The following is a 16389-nucleotide window of genomic DNA, read 5'->3' on the forward strand; positions in this document are numbered from 1 at the left end:
GCTTGGTAGTGACAAGTGCTAAGGAGAAAAAAATCGCACTAAAAAGGGGGGAAGGAAGAGAAGTAGGGAGACTGTGGTGCAATTTTGATGGGATGTCAGGGAGGGAAAAGTGTAATCCTAAACTGGATCAACGTAAGGAACTCTGGGCTTGTATTTTGATAGAAATATAAAGAGAGGAAGGCTTGAGGAATCAGGAAAGATAAAAGCAATTCCAGAAGCTGAGGTAGGAGGATCGCAAGTTCCAGGCCGGCCTGGGCAACTCAGGTAGACCCTGTCTCAAAAATATGAAGGGCTAGGGGTGAGCGCCCCTGGGATCAATTCCCAACACAGGGAAGAAAAACAAAGAAAGGAAAGAAAAGAAAGGATTCAGAGTGGGGAGTGGGGAAAGGCAGTGAAAGGCGATCCAGTCAGAAGGGAGTTGTGAGGGAGCAAGAAAACGCATTTTAGGAGGAAAGAGGGAAGCAAAAACACAGCGCGGGCTTTCGTTTCACGTGAAAAAGGTCATGTTTATTATTTCATTTGGACAAGGCCAAGGATTGTGCGATTTGTGACAAAAAATCCCTTTCTGAGATTCTCACTCAACTGCTCTTTCGTGAAAAAATAATTAGGGTTCCTACCTACTGGCTTCCGATTGGCCCAGTGTAGGCGCGTGCTCTGCGCCTATTGGTCGCTGTACCTGTCTCCAGATGAGCGGCCATCTTGGGTCCCGCCCCTACCGTGAGGCCATTTGGGAATTGCAGTCCCAGCCTGCTGTGTCCCTGTCAGAGAGTTTTTGCACTCAGACCCCCAAGTCCCTCTGGAGGCCATCCCAGTGGGCACACGCTCGGGTAGCGCTCCAGCCCCGCGCTCCTTCCCTCTTTCATTCCCAGCTGCCAAGACCTTGGAAGGTAGGGGCGTGGGGCGAGCCTGAGTGGAACAGTGTACCTGGGATGCGGTTCTGGATTTCCACGTGCGTCGAGTCACGACCCCCCGCTGCCCAGTGGGGCGGGGACTGGGCTAGCGCGAGCGGTAGGCTCTGTCCGCAGGACCCTCCCACCAGCTGAGACATCTCGGGTTTGGGACTCAGGCCCCTCAATTCTTCAGCACCCTTTGCCTTTTATAAGTGGGGAAACTGAGGTATGGGGTCGCTCCAGCCGACCTACTTTGCCACCTGTGCTGTAGTCGGTTCTGGCCTCTCTGTTGGATCCAGTGTTTGTCGGTGTCATAGATAAGTAGCAGGAATCCCTGCCCCTACAGTTCTGTGTTAAACACGTAACTCTAGGGTCCCCCAAAGAAGCTCTGAAGAGGTGCCCAGACAGGAGCAAAGCAGGGCATGTAGAAGTCAGTATTTGGGGGAGAAAAATGCTCATTTGATATTTAAAAGACCCCCCCCCAAAAAAAAAAAAAGCATCTTGTTAGTTGTGTGAGAACTCATCAGTACTTATATTTTATGTTTGCGGTTTTGATTTTTAGATTAATATATAGGAATTTCAAAGGTATATCCATATTTGGGGGGCTGTGGAAGGGACTCCCGCAACTTAGTGACTAACTTGAGCTGTATTTGCAGCTTCCTCTGGTAGGTTCAGATTCTGCCTCTGCTGTGTCACCTTGGACCTGCCTCTCACAGTGCTAATCTGGGGGGGCGGGGGCTTAGTGCTCAAGTGGCCCAAGGATGCTGTCTGAAGCCGAAATCTAAATTGAGGTCTTGTTGGTGAAAGTTTGCCATTTGCAAGCTAACTGGTATTATTATTCTGGATTTCTCAGAAATGTGCTGCGGGCCAGTGGAAAATACATCGCCCCTCACCCCTTTTTTTTTTTTTTTTAAAGAAAGGCTCTGACCCCAGCTGGGCCAGGACTAGAATACAGAGAACGGTGGAAACTCTCACCTGTGGTTAAGCCAGGTGTGCCTAAAAGTTCCTCTTCCGCTCCATGTTATGACCTGAAGTGTGTGCAGCGAAGGCTTTTGGGAATTGGAGTCCTGCCTCTTGTGTCCAAACTATCTGGTACTTTACCTCCCTACGTGCCATTTGGCGTGGCGAGGTGTCTCCTGGGAATTGGAGTCTTTTTCAGCCGCTCGGTGTAGCAGCCCTGTCGTTCAGAACTACAACTCCCAAGTGTTTCTGCATTCTTGGTTGCCGTGGTCTGAGTCCAGTCGGCTTGAGCCGGGACTAGAGAGAAATGTTTAGTAAAGATTTTTGTTCTTTGTTTTTCTTACTGTTGGTTATCTATACTTTTACGCGTATGAGATATAGGATTGTATAATGTGTTCTAAGTATTAGAGAATGTGCGTTTCTTTCAAAAACAGCGAACAATAATTTACAGAGCGTGTTCACATGATCTCTTTTTAATAACACTGCATCTCCCATTTGTATATGAGAAAATGCAGAAGATGGTTTGCCCGTGGTTACACAGCTAGTAATAAAAAGTAATATGTATTTTACTAAATATATATTACATTTATTATAACAGTCCTTTAAAAAGCTATATGAAAGAAAGAACGAACTATTTTACAGATTAGAAAATAAAGTCAGGAAGGTTAAGCAACTCATTCAGAATGTTAACCCAGCCAGTGAATAGAAGTACTGGAATTGTAGCCACTTGTGCTTCACAATCTCTGCTTAGAAAAAGACCCCACCTTTCAGAGCTGAGAGAGAGCCCAACCTTTTTACCTCTGTAGTTAGACAGTAAACATTAGTGCTTTTAAAACTTTTGAAATCATTTAAGTCTAAGGCAAAGATCTTGGAACAGTTCCTGGCATATAGTAAAGGTTCCACGAATGTTAGCTATATATAGCCTCATAATACCTTTATTTTAGAGATGGGGAAACTGGCCCAGGTGGTAATGCAGTTTGTCCAAGGTCACACGGTTGGTTTGTTTCAGAGACTAGACCACGCATCTTATTTCCAAGTCCAGGGTTATTTTCCTCTTGCCAGCAGTCAGCAAGCAGAAGCACCACATGTGCAATTGTTTAGATAATTGTTTTCCCACTAATTTGCTCTTTCTATGCCACAGACTGGGCCAATTTTGTAAAGTCCCTTTTCTTAGTATTGGTAAGGTTGTAATAATTCATTAACTCAACAAATGTCTTTTGAGCATCTTTATATACTCATGTCTCTTGAGGTGTAAGGGCCACAGAGGTGAAAACTATTTACTGGGTTAGAGCTGAAAGGAACTTATAAATCATCTATCTCTTTCATTTTATAAATTAGGGGAGTGATATACAGTCTTCCTCTCATGCTCTTGTGTCAAAAGCATCCTGTTTCAAAGGAGGCAGGTTTCTGGAGGCTTCACAGAATGGTGTGTGACCTTTCCAGGGTCATACTGTCTTCTGCTTGATATCCTTGTCTGAGCCTCATTCTGTAAATATTTGGTGGACTGCTTTAGGACATGTTTATATATCCTTATCTTTAATTGTATGTACATGCAGCTTCAATATGTTCCATTTCTGTTTTGGGAATTAGCCTTGTATTGGCTGTCCATATTTTTCCATTTTGTTCTTTCAGATACTTGATAACACAATCTGATACTGTATTTGCATTCACAGATATTAAAATCTAACCCTCTGATATAAGGTATCAGAAATGTACAAGAGGTATTTGAATCATACAAAACTTTGATTTTAAAACATACATATGCCCTTCAATTATGTATTCACAGATAATAAGCTAGTAACTCTCACTTTTCCTTTATGAATGATGATTTCTACATAATTAGATAATAACATAACAGTTGTGTAAATTATTGACTAAACATTCCTGAAAGATTCACTATGCAAGAATTCTCCCCATCAAGCCGTGTCACCCAGCATTCTACTAAGTGACAATGATAACTCAGCTTCCAGCACACTGCCTGACCACTAGAAGATACTGAAAATGTATTTGTGGAATTGCATTCATAAGCACCCTTGAGCTCTCTTCCCACATCTTTTCCTTGAATTTCAGTTTTCTCTTTTAATGTAGAAATGCAGCTTTGAAATATAAGATGTAGGAGGTTACTTTCCTTTCAGCGTCTACATTGCTGAAGAAAATCTCAGCCTTTGAGGTCCCCCTCCAAGGGTCTGTCTCTCTGGACATGTCCATGTCTCTGACTTCTTAGATGAAAAAGCTCTCTAAATAGCAAAACATAACAGAAAAGCACTAGGGGTTGGTCATGTGGAGGCTTGTGATTTTAGATCTTAGCTTTCTCTTAGACTTATTTTAGGCTTGGTTTCCTCTCTGTGAAATGGGGATAATAACCATTCACGCTTCATGGAATGGTGGTAAAGAAGAAAGTATTTGAACTTTGAGCATATTGTTGGATTCTCAATAGATTTCAGTAAATAGATAAATAATAGCTCTTGTTTTTCATTATTAATGTCATTTTGTATATGAAAATTTGTATTTACTCGAGATTAAAATTTAAGCCAGATATCTATTTTATAGAATAATTTGCCATTTGTTTTCTTAGTAGCAAGTTTAGTCATAACATTTAATATATGAAGTTTGTCACAACTCTTGCTAACCCATCTTGTTAGCATAGTGATGTTTTCCTTTGTGGGCAGGGTGATTGTGAAGTTTTCGGCTAGGTTCTGTCTGTTGAGAGGTCCCTGATGTTGAAAGATTTTGAATCTTGGGTTGAAAAGAAGCCTACTTCTGTCAGTGAGATATTCTCTCTACCTCTAGGAAGGACTTGGGCCCATCCCAGGATCCTCAGGATGAAGGGAAACAGTTGTCACCCTGCTGGTGAATAATTTAGGGGATATACTCATATGGACATGGTAGTGCTTCTTTCTGAAGCTGACAACTTCAGTAGCTATGAGGTTGTAGATAGGAGGTGAGTTTCTGTAAAGGGGTGTGTTAGATGGCTTTTCATTGCTGTGACCAAAATACCTGACATAAACAAATTAAAGAATGAAAGATTTATTTTGGTTCCTGGTTTCAGAGATCCCAGTGAATGGTTGGCTGATTCTGTTACTTTGGGGCTGAGGTAAGGCAGAACATCATGGTGGAAGGGTGTGGCAGAGGAAAGCTGCTTAGCTCATGATAGCCAGGAATGAGAGAGAGAGAGAGAGAGAGAGAGAGAGAGAGAGAGAGAGCGAGAGAGAGAGAGAGAACAAGGGGCCAGCAACAAGATATAGTCCCTAACGGTACATTCCCAGTAACCTACTTCCTCCAACTATGCCCCACCTGCCTATAGTTTCCATTACCTTCCAGTAGTCCATTCAGCTATCAATGGCTTAATCCACTCATGAGGTCAGTGCCCTTGTGATCCAATTACTTCCTCAAGCACCACTTCTTGGAATTGCTGCAGTGGGGATCAAGCTTTCAACCCACGAGCTTTTGGGGGACATGCCAGATCCAAATCACAGCAAAAGGTGATGGAAAGGCCAAGGGAGGGAGGAGGAACAACAATGAGGATCATGGCAGAAACAAAGAGCAGATGGGCAAAGGAAACAGCAGAGGCCCTCGGCATCCTAAATGTGCTTGTATCCAGCACATTCTTCTTGCTTCTGGCTCTGCCAGATACCACCGTATATGATGGTGATAGAGCAATGAATATAGCTAACAGGGAAGTGATAATGGTGGTGAGTGCTGGTATGTTCTAGCAGTGGAAGAAGTAAGGAAAGAAAGGAGATGTTGGGATTTGATGAGCAGAAAGAGGTTTGGGTGCTTGTGGTATAAAAATCAATGGCTGGAGGAAGTGGTGAGATGAGGCTGCAGAGGCAAGCATGGGTGATAATATGCACAGTTGGTTACTTGTATTTTGTGTGTGTGTGGGGGGGAGGTACTGGGGATAAAACCCGAGGGCACTCTGCCATTGAGCTATATCCCCAGCACTTTTTATTTTATTTTTTATTTTAAGACAGGATCTCCCTACCTTGCCCAGATTGGTCTTAAACTGTGGTCCTCCTTACTCAGCCTCCAGAGTTACTGGAATTATAAGCACGTGCCACCATGCCCAAGCTAGTTATTTACATCTTAAAAGAATTTTGGATTTTGTTCCAAGTACATTTAGGAAATCATTTATCAGTCTTAAGTGGGGAAATGAAATGTTTGGATTTTTTTTTTTTTTGGAAGATAGATGAGGTATGGATAGTAAATTTGTGAAAGTTAATGGTTGATGTGGAAATACCTGGTAGGACAGTACTTGAACATTAATGTGCATATGAATCTCTTGCTGCTTTTAAAATGTAGATTCTAATTCAAAAGATCTGAAATGGAACAAAGAGTTAGTATTTCTATTTCTAATAGGATAATGCTGCTAGTTCATGTACTTTATTTTGAGTAGCAAGTATTTAGAAGATGCTTGAGTTGCCCAGGTGAGAGATAATAGTGGTTAAGAGAATGGACTCTTGGCCTTATGAGTTATTATCTGTGTGACTCTGGGGAAAGTGTCCTAATCTTGCCTCAATTTTCTCATATATGAAATGGAAGTAATAATTCTAACTGCTGAGGAGTATTTTAAGTTTTCAATGAGGTAACCCTCACTGGAAAGTACTTAACATAGTAGCTGGCATTCAATAAATGGTAGCTTTTGATTTTACTGTTATTATTGTTAATAAAATCACAACTTTATGCATATGCTTTATATTTCTTTATCATATTTTGAATGTTGAGTGTAATATATGAATACTTTTAATTCTACTATTTTTGTTTACCTCCCATATATCATTTCTGATACTTTTTTTCTTCCTTTGTAAATGCTTGGGTATTACGGATACAAGGGAGGAGAACTATTTTTTTTCTCACTCATCCTAGACTTATGACAAAAGACAGATTAGTACGAGAAAAGAATATAAATTTGTTTCATAAAATTTTTGTGAAACATGGGAGTCTTCATGAGGAAATGAAGACCTGAATAAATTGGTAAACCTGTGTATTTTTCATGCTCACTTTGATAAAAATGAGATAATTATGAAGAAGTCTGATTAGATTTTTAAAGTCTGATCTAATGTTAGTAAACTGGAGGAAATATAACATGGGCTCTTTGTTTAGATTCTTTGCTATCACCCTTGTTTCCAGAGAGCAAGATATTCTTTTTCTTTCGGTGTAGGGAGGACACTTCTTATGAGAGGTCTTATGCCCTGTTTCATGGGAAGGTCATAAAATCCTTCCAGGGTTTTATGACCTGCTTCCAGGAAAGGGAGGGAGGAAGAACCTTCTTGCTTCTGTAACTTTTTCAAATTCCTTTGCTTTAAATATTTTGGGGTATAATGTAATGAACCCTGTCATGGGAAAATAGATGTACGTCACACCGTGCAGTTGAGTCTCTCTAAATTCAAGGAAGAATCTATGATCCTTAAAGTAACATGTTATATCTGATTATTAAGGTAGGAGTTTAAGTTATCTTCCCTTCTTATGGAAATTCATTTTTTATGTAATATTAATCTATTTGGATTGCTTACCAACCAGTGGTTCTCAGTGCTGGCTACAATTAGATCACCTGGGGCTAGTCTTATCCAAATAGATCAAATTAGAGGGGGTGAGGGGAGGTAGGTGCTGGTATTTTCCTTTTTAAGTCTCTCAGGTGATTTCAAAGTACATTTAGAACTGAGAGTCACCAATGCTAACAACAGAATATTGTGAAATGAATCAGGTATAAATAGGTAAAGGCCTCAGAGGGAAATGAAATATCTAGAAAGTGGCAGTTTGAAGGCTTTGGGAGTGAAAGAGGTGAAATGGCCCCTCACCGAGCTCTTGTGCAATTTGATGAACTAACAACAGGTTGTGCCCTGAGTTATGTTTGAGGGTGGGGAAGCTCTTGTATCTCTGGCTTTGTTTACCTGTATCAGGATTTTCCTTATATCAACTTTCAGTTTGTTTCTCTCTTTCTTGTATTTAGTTTGTTTCATTCTTCATAGCTGGAGGGGAAAGGGTAAACCCATTAAAGCTATGTTCAAAAGAAACTTTCATGGCCCATGACAGTATTATGGAAAAGGTTTAAAGGATTGTTCCGGTAAAATGCAACCCACTTTTACTAATACTATTCTTACATTCTAAGGCAATAGCTTGAAATGAACTACTTAAGCTGCCTATTATAAAGTTTGGTTTCTTTCTTTTTAAAAAATAGTTATCCCACTCTCCATTTCAGGGCAGAATAATAATGAGGCTAATTTGATTAAACACCTTTAATTTTCTGGATTATTCATAATATATTGGAGACTGTAGGGGAGGAAAAATATCTTTTCTGTATCCTCCTAGGTTCTGCTCCCGGGCCCTGGAGACGAAACTGACAAAAGCCAGATTAAGAGGAGAAACTGTTTGTTATGTATTTACATGGAGGCCTTCATAGGAAAGAAGACTCCAAACCCATGGGCAGACCTTGGAGCTTCTGTGCCCTGTGGAGAGAAACTAGACAAAGAAAAAAGTGGTGTGGCATAGCTGGGAGAAGATGGCTAGGAACAAAAGGTTGTTTCTAGTAAGGTTCCCTATGTAGATAAGACTCCTTTCTGGTCTCTGGGAGGGAGCCAGGACCACCTTTACAAATATGTCTCCTTTGCTGAGGGAAATTTATGCCCTGTTTTTAGCTAGATGGGGGAGGGCAGAGTTGTTTTATTTATTTATTTTTCCCTGTGTCTGGCTCAAAACAACCCTGATGCTAAAGTGGCATATTTTGGGAGTGGCAGATTCTGATCCCGTTTAGTTCCTCTTTCTTTTAAGATTTTTTTCCTTCACAGAAAATGAGTGCACTTATATTTGTTTGAGTATTTGTATGTAAAACCTAATGTCAAAGGTTCAGGAGCTTTCTTAGCCTGAATTTATATTACCCCACACCATAATCTCATTTTCTAAGCCTCTCTACTTACCACAAGGTTATTTCACAATGTGGTAGATTTATTTTTCTAGTTGTTGACTCCACAGAGAGCAAAAGAGAGTGGGGAAAAGAATGTTGTTGCTAAAGGGTTTAATACAGTTAAAAATTACATATATTAGGGGCATTTTGTAGGTATGCCAGTGTTTTCTTGTAATGAATAAGTATGGGTGGAAGAGAAAATTGACAAGGTGTTCAAGTTCACAAAAGGTTCATTGACAGTTTTCTGGAAATTAAAGACTCAGTCTTCTTATGTGTTTATTAGCATCCTTGTTATGGATTTTCCTCTTTCTATTAACAATCAGAATTCTATTAAAATTCAGTATATTTTCCAGTTTCTCACACTTACAGTTACCGGAGTTAAAAACCATCATAGATAATTTTGAAGTATCAGTACTCCCTCATGAGGCTTAATGCATGCATATTTCAGTTGAAGGGAGACTACAGTCTATAGTTACTTAATCAGTGAAGTTTGTGGTGTGTGGGAACAACAAAATTTTCATTTTCTAAACATCTTGAAGTCTTCTGGTATGTTCAGTTTTAAAAACAAAAACAAAACCCTCTGCTACTTTCTTCACACTGCATTACCTAAAGGACACTTATCTGCTTGCGTGAGCCAGGGGATGTTCAACCAGTGCCAGGCAGTTTATGTATGGAGTCAGAGCCTGAGGACAGATGGAGGGAGGGGTGGGAACCTGCTAGAATAAGGTTGTTTTTAACCCTGAAGCACTGATAACTCCTGTTAACCTCTCCCAGGAATGAGCCTGGTGAGAGAAAAGGTAGTAATCCAGGAGAGAACAGGGACCAGAGAGAGGATAAATGCAGAGGGTATGGAAGAGGAACATAGCAACAAAAAGGTGGCTGGTGGAAGAGGAGGGAAAGTTTGTGTTTTTACAATCATCTGTGTAATTAAAATTAAGTCTCTGTCACTATATCATATGAAAGCGGTAGGTCTTATTTTTACTGACTTTTGTATACTAATTTGGAACTCCCTTGAGGTACAGACTATAAGTTATTCAAAAATCATAGGTGGATATTTTAGAGAAACAGGTGGTCACACTCCAGTGTAGTTGAAATTGAGGTACTAAGGCTTGCACAAACTCCCCAAGCGCCCGATTTGATCTAAATGGGACCCATTCTGGGTGATTTCACCTTTTAGCCATGGCCACAAATAACTGGTTAGAAAGATATCCATACAGGTCAAATTTATGTAAAGAATTGGGCACTATAATTGGGGTAAATAAATTTCTTTTAGGAGGCAAAGGAGCCTCATTCTAATCTTTTTTAAAAATATTTTTTAGTTGTTGATGGACCTTTATTTTCTGTATTTGTATGTGGTGCTTAGAATCACATCCAGTGCCTCATGCATGCTAGGCAAGTGCACTACCACTGAGGCACAACCCCAGCCCCTCATTTTATTCTTAATATGAGATATAGCAGATATAATATATTATTTTAAGTTACCAGGGTTCTTCTCTCACCAAATTTAGACAGACTCAATTTTATGGGCTGAAATACACCCATAATATCCCAATATTTAAAAAGGGTTGAAGGACTTCCTCATGTCATATGCCAACCTCTTGGAATTATTTCTGCACCCAGTGGGAGGGGATTCTGTGACTGGCCAGTCTTGGGGAATATGCCCACCCCTGGAGAAGAGAGGTTCATCTAAAGGAAATAGGCAGGGATGCCTCATTGCTCAGCAACAAAGGTACCATTCACATGTACTTTGATGTACATGGAATTGCATATCTGGCATGGATATACAGAGAGACGCCTGTTTTAATCAGCCTGTTTTAATCAGCTTTGCATTGCTGTGAGCAATCTACCTTTCAAGGACAATTTGGAGGAGCAAAAGTATTTGGCTCCTAGTTTCAGGGGTTCAATCCATGGTCAGCTGGCTCCATTAGCTCTGGGACCAAGATGAGGCAGAGAATAGCAGCCCAGGAAACAACCACTAGGAGAGAGAGAGAGAGAGAGAGAGAGAGAGAGAGAGCCCGAGCGCAGGGAGGGAGGGAGGGAGGGAGGGAGATGTGTTTATGGGAGGTGGCAGGGACAAAATATAAACCCCAAAGGCATGCTCCCAGTGACCTACTTCCTCCAGCCACACCCTACTTGCCTGTAGTTACCACCCAGTGAATCCATTCAAGTGTATTAATCCACCAGTCAGATTATAGTTCTCATAATTGAACATTTCATCGGAATTCTTGCATTATCTCATACATGAGCTTTTGAGGAACACCTCATACCCAAACCATAGTGATACCCTATTCAAATGGAGGTATTGATACTTTCAGAAGAGGGGGAAATGATACTCAGGGTATAAAAACAACAGGTGAGTACTGCAGTTTGAAATCCCAGTTGTTAGGTTCTGCTGGCTTAGTGGGTAGAAACAAGGTCAGGAAGCTTCAGTAGCCAGTGGCCACAGATAAATCTGCAGCTGAGGCCCACTCTTGGCTCCTTGGAGTAGGGGATAAAGCTTCCTGTAATCTAAGACTTCCTCTGGGCTCTTGAACTTCCACAAGGCAACAGTCCAAGGTTTTACTGGCCTAGAGGAATTAGCTGTGTTTGGCTTCCTGGTGCAGATAGAACAGCTGGGTCCAACTCCTGTGGGTGAAGGACTGGCTAGAACTATATGCAAGGGTCCTGATGAGACCAGAAGCTTCTGCATTTCCAACAAACTCGTAGGTGTTGCATGAGCTGCTAGTTCATGGTCCCCCCTTGGAATAACAGTGTTCTAGATCTTTATGTCTTCTGTTTTAAAGTAATGAGTAGAGTTGTTTAGAGTTTCCAAATTCTGTCTGCCTATCTATCACTATATTATAGGGTGAGGATTATTATTTTCAGAGTTTTATTTTTCTCTGAAAAATGTATTTAATACCCAATTTATGGGTAGGTCTGAATTAGATGGGATAATCTGTCAGCATAGTGCCTTTCAAGTAAATACTTGGTAAATGTTAGCTATTTTAATCAGCTATTATGTTTTACATTTTTATTATTGTTGAGCTCAGAGGTTCATATCCATTAAATCCAAAACATGTGCTTTTCTAATTACCAGATGCATGTGCTTGGACAAATTTCTTGGCTAAGCCTCAGTTTCCTCAGCTTTAAAATAGGGATTTATAATAGTAATGGCCTATGAATGTGAGGGTTGAATAATATTGGATATATGAAGGCCTTGGCTCATATTAGCTAGTCTCATTACTATGAATACTAAGCAGTGGATTTGAGGGGTCTACACAAGTAGCTTCTACTAATAGGGTTTGGCTATGTTTCTGTGAGTTCTTGGCAGTAGACTGTCAGTGTGGTAGGAGCAGTATATGGTCCCCATTAGGTGTATTGGTAGGTAAGGGGAAGGGATCTTGGTTACATCAAGTAGGCAGATGGAGTGTGGTATAATACTTTGGTGACAGGCCCAGGCACAAATCTGATTTGATACTGAAGGTTGCTCTAACCTTGAAACCCAAGGGCCTCAATGCTCTTCTGATTGTGGCTGAACCCAGGCTCTGCTGTGGTCTCAATGTGACTCAATACATGCCTTGGCAACCTGACCTGCCTGGTACCCCAATTTCTATCCTAAATCCCCAGCTATATTCTTGCCAGTCTCTTTGGGTATGAGTCATTCTGTTATTTATCGTTTATTTTCTCAGCAAGCATGTACTGAGGCCTCCTGTAGGTCAGACACTGGGCTAAGTGTGGGTATTTATCAATAAATAAGGCAGGCACAGTGCCTGCCCTTATGGGGTATAATGGAAGAGATGGGAAACACGTAAGCAGACACTTGTTATTATAGAATGCCAAGTTCAAGAAGGATGATTGTGAAGTAGTATGGTAGTGAAAGGGGTGGGTAACCTATTTAGACAAAATGGCCAGTGATTTGAGCAGAGACCTAATAAAAGGATAAGAGAGGGTGCTGATATTTAAGCATAGGCCTGAGTAATGGATGAGAAAGAGCCAGCCATGTGAAGAGCTGGTACATGGGAAGGAGCTTGCCTACTCAAAGGGATGAAAAAAGATCTCTGTGGCTGGACTGTAGGTATTAAAGTGGGGACTGGCACCAATGAGATTGGCCATATAGGCAATGCCCAAGTTACTTAGGGCCTTGGAGTCAAGGTATGGAGTTGGGGTTTAATTATCTAGGTAATGGTCCTATTCCTGAATTTTGGTACTGTGGTTGGAGGCTTGTTCTTTGATGTCCAGACCTTCTTTCCTGGCTTACTTCTTTACTGAGAATCTGCTCTTAGACTTCTTTGTCATTCCATATTGCCGGAACATCAGTTACAGTCTTGGATGATTCCTCTCTAAGGTAGTATTTTCATAGGCTGCTTCGGAGGCCTGTTAACCTGCTCATCAGACACCAGGTTCTATGTATCTAACAGTTCCTTCTTATTTCCTTTATCTGGCTTCTGTTCAGTGTTTGTTATATCTGCTCTGGATGTGCTGTCAAGTGCATATCCTTCCTGATCTGACTTCTCAGCCTTATGGCACTGATAATCAAGAGCAAAGCCCTTGCTGGAGGGTGTAGATGGACAGAATGAAAAGGACTGAGGAAGAACAGTTTGGGATCTATTGATTAGTGGAAAGAAGAGGTAATATACAATTTTACATGTTAGAATTATGACATTTTATATGTTAGACATGTGGGGTGTAGAGGCAAGTGAATCTACACAAGTCCTAGACTTCAACCTTTCTTAAGATTTCTCTGAGCTTGCTTAGCCTCCCATTTCCTCCTCATTGGATTTATTACCTTGTTTATTATATTAATATTGTCTTTCTTCCCTCTCTAGAAAGTTAGCTCCAGGAGGACAGGGACATTGCTGGTCTTTTTCATGGCTCTGTGTCTGTACATAGAAAAATGCATGGCCTCTGATAGAACAAATTTTATCTCATTGTTGCCATCAAGATCTGAAAGTTGATCTCCTGGTTTTATCCTGAAGGCGGATACTCTATGCAGATTGGCTATTTGTACTGCGCAAATAATAGGAATTTTCAAAAGCTGGAGAGTCAAGGAGAGACTCTTAAGGGGAAGGCATAACGGGGAGCTTATTATCTGGCTCTGAGGACTGACTGCTGGCTTTGCTTTTCATTTACTGTGTTATCTTGAGTGAAGTGTTCAACTTCTGTGTACCTCACTTTCTGGAAAATGGAGATGACAATACTACCAAGCTCTTAGAGTTATTGTAAAGATAAGTAAAATCGTTGATGTAAATAATGCCCCACATAGTGCCTGGCACATAGTGAGCCCTCAACAAATATTATCTGAAATTGGTGTTGTTAAATCTGCCTATCTCTTATTGCAGGCTAATTCTTATATGTATATGCTAGTTTTCACTTTGAAAATCAAAACTAGCCTTTTATCTGTACAATGTTACATGGTGAAGTCTCATATTCACTTTGGTCATCAAATAAACATAGAGAATGTCAGTTTTGAGTATGTAAAATATATTAAAATGTTGATGAACAACAACCCAGAATTTAGCAAAAAAAAAAAAAAAAGAAAAAAAATAAGTGCTGGTTGATGTAAAAGACTGGAATATAAATCAGAAAACAAATACATCCACAGTACTGTAATATTTAAATGCCTTCTCATAAACACTTAAGATTCTCATTAGTCCAACATCAGAAAAATGATAAATATTAATATTTGTCATCAAAGAGAAAGCTTAGAAATCAAAGCAGAGTAAATAACTGTTGTATTTCAAGGATTACATAATGTTAGGTACATTTTAAATTCAGTTTCCCCAAAGCTGTATTAAAAAAATCTGTATGAGACAGTTTATTTTTATCCAATATATAAACTAAGAAAAATATGCATTAAATAAAAAAAAAATTCAGGTGATTTGCTGATTCAGATCATGTTTTCAAAGACTTGGGTTTTGTTGTGTTTTATCTCAACAAAAGAGACACACATGTATCCGAGCAAGCCCTCCTTGTCCCTTGATCTTGAATTCTATTTCAGGAGAATCGCAATGGAAACGGACCACTGGCAGATCATGAAAGCACATGGGTGCTTCCTGTTGTCCTTGGGGGCTCTCTCCCCAGGCTTCTCAGCTCTTCTCAGTGATTCATGGTGCTGCAGCTCTGAATGTTCCAGAAAGCACATGCTAGAGTCTCCAGGGTCAGGAGGGAGTGCAGGGAGAGAGGACAGGTGGCTGCCATCATTCTGATGTGGATGGGCTCTCTGTTTCTGTTTCCACAGGATGTGAAATAACCAGCTCAACATGAGAAGGACTCACTATGTTGCCAAAAGAGCATAGTACTGACAATCAGGAGACCTAGAGTTTATTTCTGGCTCTCCCAATGCCTTGCACAAATCTCTTCCTCTTGCTGGTCCTCCCTTTCTACATCTATGAAGCCAGGGCTTGGGTCTGATCATTCTGAATTCCTGTTCTTCTTCAATATCATGTGATATGAGTGAAGATCTGGGCTCTGATGAGCATTTCTCTTGCCTTCTGCAGAGGGTAATTCTGCCATAGCTGACTCTGGGACCCTGTGTTATCATAGGTAATTCACTTAAGTCCTTGGCTTCCTCATCCATTAAGTAGGAATAGTGCAGGGTTGTTTTAAACACAAGAGAGGATGTTTGGAGAGTATCTGATATTGCATCTGTCATGTCACAGGAATTAAATGATGATGCTGTGATATTGTTATTGCTGTTATTATATCATAATATTGTATAGTGTGTTATTGGTTTAGTCTGCTTTTTCACTGCTGTGACTAAAAGACTTGACAAGAACAATTAGAGGAGGAAAGGTTTATTTTGGTGCTCATGGTTTCCGAGGTCTCAGTCTATTCAGTCCATTCAGAAAGTCAGCTCCATTCCTCAGGGCTTGAGGTGGGCAGAACATCATGGTGGAAGAGTGTGGTGGAAGAAAGTGGCCCAGGACATGATCAGAAAGCGTCGGGGGGAGGGAGGGTAGGACATGACACACAGATACTTCACTCACCAGATGAAAATGTATACCCCAAAGGCATGCCCCTAATAACCCGCCTATTCTAGCCACACCCTACTTGCCTTTAGTTACCACTCAGTTAATCCTATGGGGGGGGGGGTTAATATACTGATTGGGTTAAGGCTCTAATAACCCAATCATTTCACTTCTAAGCCTTCTTGCATTCTCTCACACATGAGCGTTTGGGGGATACCTAATGTATAAACTATAACAGTTATTTTATATATATATATATATATATATATATATATATATAATATAATATCTTGACTTAGCACTTTTCTGTCTCTTTGTCCTCAGTTTCCTCATTTGGAAACTAGGGATGGCAAAAAAACCTACCTCATTGGTTAGTTGGAGGAATAAATGAGATAATACATGAAAACTGGTATACAGTAGGCAGTAAATACATGTTAGCAATAATCTATTATTTTTTTAAAATTTTTTTTAATATTTAGTTTTTAGGTGTAGATGGACACAATACAATGCCTTCATTTTTATGTGGTGCTGAGTATCAAACCCAGGTCCCGCCTGTGCTAAGGAAGCACTGTACCGCTGAGCCACAATCCCAGCCCAAATCTATCACTTAAAAAAAATTTTTTTTGGTTGTAGATGGACATGATACCTTTGTTTTGTTTGTTTATGTTTATGTGGTGCTGAGGATCGAACC

At 40.4% G+C, this 16389-nt stretch overlaps 1 protein-coding gene across 5 annotated transcripts in view; it reads left to right on the forward strand.

Moving 5' to 3' along the window:
- Nucleotides 1-715: 715 nt before the first annotated feature.
- Nucleotides 716-16389, forward strand: part of Fhit (fragile histidine triad diadenosine triphosphatase) — a 1445121-nt gene continuing 1429447 nt past the window's right edge. For 2 of the 5 annotated variants that reach the window (XM_058582092.1, XM_046453014.2), the window contains exon 1: nucleotides 718-887. The gene's annotated coding sequence lies outside the window, so the exon portion shown is untranslated. Of the gene's footprint in view, nucleotides 888-1025; nucleotides 1117-13294; nucleotides 13359-16389 lie in introns of those variants that run through there. The other 3 variants (XM_046453018.1, XM_058582093.1, XM_058582094.1) reach the window with 3 other exon arrangements.

This window comes from Marmota monax, unplaced genomic scaffold, assembly GCF_021218885.2.
Source record: "Marmota monax isolate L192 unplaced genomic scaffold, Marmota_monax_Labrador192_F-V1.1 WCK01_AAM20220418_F8-fsc00042, whole genome shotgun sequence".
Taxonomy (NCBI): domain Eukaryota; kingdom Metazoa; phylum Chordata; class Mammalia; order Rodentia; family Sciuridae; genus Marmota; species Marmota monax.